General features: G+C 32.7%; 1 long non-coding RNA gene across 1 annotated transcript in view; it reads left to right on the top strand.

Annotated features, from left to right (window-relative positions):
* Window positions 1-3,914, top strand: part of LOC106457886 — an 8,146-nt gene extending 4,232 nt beyond the window's left edge. The window contains exons 2-3 of the long non-coding RNA XR_001290736.2: window positions 2,280-2,369; window positions 3,096-3,914. This is a non-coding gene — a long non-coding RNA (uncharacterized LOC106457886). The remainder of the gene's footprint in view (window positions 1-2,279; window positions 2,370-3,095) is intronic.
* The last annotated feature ends 2,037 nt before the right edge of the window (window positions 3,915-5,951 follow it).

Here is a 5,951-nt window from a genome sequence, read left to right as displayed (position 1 = left end):
TGAACGTATTTCATATAGCTGAAATTTGATTATTCTCTGGGTATTCCATAGGTTAAAACACAGAAACAAAGTTTAAAAATTTATGGATATTTGGTTTTAAATCATCGTTACAACAATAACTTATTAAATATTAATAACTACAATTAATAATGGTGAGGTCAGTACATATTTTCTTATGTTTGACTTTGTTATTTTAGCTCACTCCTAATATTAAATATGACAATTTTAATCTGAAGTGTCTAAAGACAATTTTCTTTTTTCAGTAAGAGCAGAATAAATGTAGGTTTGATTACTTTTAAACATAGATACCAATAGATGACGCTAGCATACGGTTATATCCAATATCACATTTAAAATCGAAACCTAACATACGCGAAGAAATAATGTATTTCGTTAACTTTCAACTTGAACTACTAACAACGACAAAACTCTTAATTTTCCAAGAAAAAATGAAACCGCTTACTTTTGACTCGAACAGACTTGTTAGTTTAACTAATAGAGGCACTCCATATAGTTTAAAAATTATAAACAGCTAAAATGAGATAGTAAATGCTTCATACGATAAAACTAACGTTTCCCCACCGTTAATGAGGCACAGATTCTTTACACTGTGATAACCAGTAAATTTTAACATAAATCTATGAATGCTAGAAACAGAAATTAAATACTTGGTGGCGCTTTATCTTATAGTTCGGATTATGAAATAAAAATAATAATAATAATAAAGTTTGTTGCTACAAACAATTAATTATTTTAATCATTGCTGGAAACGATTTTGGTTAAGCACAAAGCTAAACAATGGGTTATGTGTGCATTGGCCATCAAGAATATTGAAACCCAAATTTTAGAGTCATAAGCCTGTAGACTTACCACTGAGCCACTGAGAGTCAGGCATCATTACCAGACAGGGCCCTTTTGTAATGTGAAAATAAACAATTCTTTAAATCATATATGAAAATTAGTAAAAACAACTTGATTTAGAATCACAATAGATAAATCTGTATCGCCAATCACATTAACTACTGATTTCTCCATGAGTAAACTACTTTCAATGAACTAATAATAATAACGCTAAGCAACTATGTTCAGTAAATTAAAAGTAATAACGTGATTACTTTATGAGTAAAAAAAATAATTAAGGCCCCAAATATTTTTTTCTTTTGTAGGAGCCAACTACGGTCAAATTAGTGATAATGATGATACGTTTGTTTGTTTTAGAACAATGCCACATTGGGCTATCTTTTTGTATCCCCTACCGCGGAGAATCGAACACCGGATTTTAGTGTTTATATATATATATATATATATATATTTAACTTGCTGCTGTCCAACCGGGGGACACGATGATACGTAAAAATCTTCAATACACACTTGTGGAGACTACGTTCGGCATACTAACAAAAGAAATATGAAAGGTACATTAATGGATGGAACACACAGTAATACAAAATACATGTAGGTTATGCTTTTCAATATAAGTAATATTTACTTAGCAGTATAAAGAACCTAGAAACCTCTATGCTCACCAGTACTTTACCTAAATCTTTAAGTGTTTTTCTATTTAAACAACATTTAATAAGTTATAAGAACGTAGATTATTTTCTGTATAGATAGTTTTGATTTGAACTACTACATATACAAAGTTTTAAAAATTGCAGCAATAAGTATATGCAATGTTTTCTATTTAGATAAGGTGGTTGAATATCCTTTCTTCCCCAAAACGTATATTTCGCTGGAAAAGAGATTACGTATAGGCCCAATATATTCTTTGATTCGCTACTCCCGCTACAGTTTACGTCATTTTTGTCAGAAATTTTATACCTATTGGTTTCACCAGCTTTTGGCATATGAACCATAAGTTTGATAGGCAAACACAATTCATAAACTACAACAATAATGATATTTAATACTTTTATATAGAAAATATCCGCACAAGACAAACTACAACAATAGAAATATACGTTTTTTCTATAGAGAGTAACAGCATACTCACAGTAAACTACAAGAACAGGAATATTCAATATTTTATAACTACATGTGACGTTATACAATAAATTAGGAGCGTATAATATTTTAACGATAATAAACTCGTTTTTACAAACCACTAAACTGGATAACTTTTCCATAAACACAAACAGCATTTCAATACAATATTAATAAGTGACTCGTTTCTTTCAATCAAAACAAGCACTGTCTTTTGTGTTTTTAATGTTCATTTCACTACTTGAATACCTTTAATTAGTATGTTTCGCAACAAATTTTTTTTGTCTATTTTTAAGGAAGTTTTGACTATCCAGGAGATAAGAAATTCACAGAAATGTCTTCACTTTGGAAAATCGTCATATTTTTGAGCTTCGTTTTAATCATAAGTAAGTTAAACACTTAATACATTAATATTTTAGGGCTAAGTCTTTTCTACGGGTAGGATTATACAATATAGCAATGTTAAGTAATGCATTATAATATGTAACACAAAACAAAGGATAAATTGGGCTAACCAATGTTCAGGAACGTGTTACGTCGTGTAATGCAGCTAATAAAAATAACTGATATTAACTTAAAACTGAAGAGAACTGGATGTAACATAACAGGAGTTTAATTAAGATTTAATATGATTTCCTCCTTACACGTTTCATATTAAAAAAAAATCCTTATTGATTCTTTTACTCTTCCCTAATCTCATCATGCACCATGGGATAAAATGAATAAACTATTTGTTTGATGCATTTATGTTTACTATAATTAGTAGTATATTGAAGAGCATATGGTACTGACCTTTAACATTTGGAATCATGTGGCACTGTAATTTGGAATGTGGGATCATTTAATGTAGACTGTAGTCATGTTGTAATAAGTTAATTGTTATGTTATTATACCTTGATGGAATCATCTCAACGTACTTGAGCAAACTATTAATGATTAAAAGCTTTATTCCAAGTATTTTCTACATGGAGACAAAGGGTTAGAAAATTACAATAGTTAGATTTTAATAAAATGACTTATGGGTAAGAGGTGGCCATAGAATGTTTTGATAACTAGAAACTCAGTTCGCCTTAGACTTTTGCGTTCTTTTAATTTTTCTATACTCTCGCTAGGTGGAAACGGAGAGAACCAGTATGCCTGGAAAACATCAATGCTGATCCCTATGCCGAAAAGATATTGTTAAAAGTAGCGGATATTATTGATGAACCTATTCATCTCCCGGATTACTATAAAGGAAGACTTTTGGATCTGTACAATGGCACTCTCATGGGTGTACGCAGTCTCCACCGTTCGGGTCACTCTGTAGTAAAATGTGAAAAGGATGCCCTTTACCACGAAATTCCCATTGCAATTACAGACGTTTTTGCTGAATACCGCTGGCAATTGCACTTCTTAAACTGGCAAAAACATGGGAGTGTTTTCATTAAAGGAATCCACTTGAAAGCTACAGCCGTTATCAAGCAGGAGCTAAAGCGCGGTGTAAAGCCAACTGTCCATAGGTTTACAATTGATGATGTTTCCAAACCTTCCATAAAGTTTACTGGAATTAGTAGCTTTATTCAAGGATTGGTGGGAAATATTGGCACTATTGTGGTCCGAATTATTCCAAAACTGATTAACAATGCTTTGGAAAAGCCATTACACGTTGCTCTAGAGAAGGCTATTAAGGATATTTTTAGTGTGAATTCACGAAATTCTTCTAATTAACGTTCCAGAGCTAAAAACTTTGACGTGTTACTTATGTTGCAGAAACTGTGGATGTATTTTGTATTAATGTCTGTCTACAACAATAACGAAATAAATTTAGCACTAACGTCAAAGTAAAATTAGTATCATTTGAAGAGTTATCACTGGAATAATCGTAAATAAACTAATTTGGCGTAATTTTGACACCATACAATAAAATATATCTTTAATTTACTAACACTTAATTTTTTGTGTTAATTATTTTTGTTTTTAATAATCACAATGAAATAATGATCAAGCATTTAGAAACGATCTGGCAAGTGAAAGGAATACTCACTGTTATTATGTTGAAGGTAAATCGTAATGGAGTAAGGTAAATGAAGAATTTTTCAGAGTTCAAAATTATTACTTTCTGTTCCTTCTAGTAATGATTTTAATGGGATACGTCAATCTGGAATCCCGTCACACCAAACATGCTCGCCCTTTTAGCCGTGGGGGCGTTATAATGTAACGGTCAATCCCATTATTCGTTGGTAAAAGAGTAGCCCAGGAGTTGGCGGTGGTGACTAGCTGCCTTCTCTCTAGCCTTACACTGCTAAATTAGGGACGGTTAGCGCAGATAGCCCTCGTGTAGCTTTGCGCGAAATTCAAAAAACAAACAAACAATCTGGAATCTTACTCTATAACCTCCACACCAAAAATGTTATTGAACTCCAATTATATTTGCTTAATTCTGCATGATCAATATAGGAAAAGATAAAAACTCAAGTAAATATCGTGCAAAGACTTAGTTTTTACTGTGAAATGTTTTATGGTTGTGTGTTGAATTTCACGCAAAGCTGCTCCAGTGCTATCTGCACTAGCCGTTCCTAAATTTAAAAGTTAGAAACTAGAGAGAAGACAGCAACTCAACACCACCCACCACCCGCTCTTGGGCTACTCTTTTACCAACGAAACGTGGAGTAACCGTTACATAATAACGCCTCCACAGCTGAAAGGACGAACATGTTCGGTGACAGAATTCAAACTCGCGACCCACAGATTGCACGTATATATTTGGAGATAAACATTCGTGGAAGTATAATTACTTTTGGTTTTTTCTGGTTTAGTTATGATGAAATCACTATAACTACCTCTACTTGTAATCGCTTAGTTAAAAGAAAGTGATTCCATTTAAGCAACTTAGAAAAAAAAACAAAATCAATAGAAAGAACAGCTTGAATATCATGTCCCGCATCAATAAGAAAGCTGAAGGCTGTAAGAAATAATAATTACAACCTTAAACTCTATATCAGTCAAGTTTTTACAGACTGTGAGTCGAGCGCCCAAACCATTAGGCCATGCCAAACCTCCGGCTGAAAGTATAAGCACGTTTGATAGTGAGATTTGAACTCGCGACTCCAGATTACTAACTACCAGAGACCCCAAGAACTTTGTTTTATCATCAACAAATATAAAACAAATGTCGAATCAAACCTTTAGCCAATCAGTGAAGTCAGCATTATTTTGATATACTTTGACAAAATGGTACTAGATTCACCACAAATAGAAATATGACCTTTCCAATGTTTTTGTGATGTTAGACATGTGCAGGTGAACAAACTATCATTATACAAACCAGGTATCAAGTAGGTGTGGAAATTTATTTTACGGATTTCTCATATCTTTCCTGTTTCACAAGATGTGTGTGTTCCTTCTTTACGACTGGAATTCTTAGAAATGTAAGTGTGGAAGCAGAGATAATTGTACGTCGCACTTAGAAGCGGAAGGCCATTCTGTAACGAGCATCCCGGAACAGCCACGTCAGACAAAAAGAGAGTTTCAGATTTCTTTTTATTGAGTATTTATTGTATATATGTATATTAATCTTTTTTTTTATATTTTTGTTGCGAACCAATTTACGTGCGTTAAAGAAAAGTAAATGACTTTTTTACAAGGCTTTTTCAGATACCAAAATTGATTATATTCATTATATTTTAATTCGCATAAAATTTATTTAATGTTCTGTCTTAGGGAGTAACAGTCATATCTCTCTCTTTGGTCAGGCAAGAGAAGTCCCACAGTTGACTGTAGGTGCTCTTGAATAGCTGCTTTTTCTCTAGCCTAGCAGTTTAAAATAGGGACAGTTAATCGTAGATGGCCCTTCTGTAATTTTTCGAAAATAAACTAAAAATGAACTGTTCTATCTTTTCAAATTTCAACTTTAAACGTAGTGTGAAATGTTTTATGGTCGTGTGTTGAATTTCACGCAAAGCTGCTCGAGTGCTATCTGCACTAGCCGT

The sequence above is a fragment of the Limulus polyphemus genome, unplaced genomic scaffold (assembly GCF_000517525.1).
Source record: "Limulus polyphemus unplaced genomic scaffold, Limulus_polyphemus-2.1.2 Scaffold386, whole genome shotgun sequence".
Taxonomy (NCBI): Eukaryota; Metazoa; Arthropoda; class Merostomata; order Xiphosura; family Limulidae; genus Limulus; species Limulus polyphemus.
Note: the sequence above shows the minus strand (reverse complement) of the source record. Positions and strands in the feature narration are given on the sequence as shown.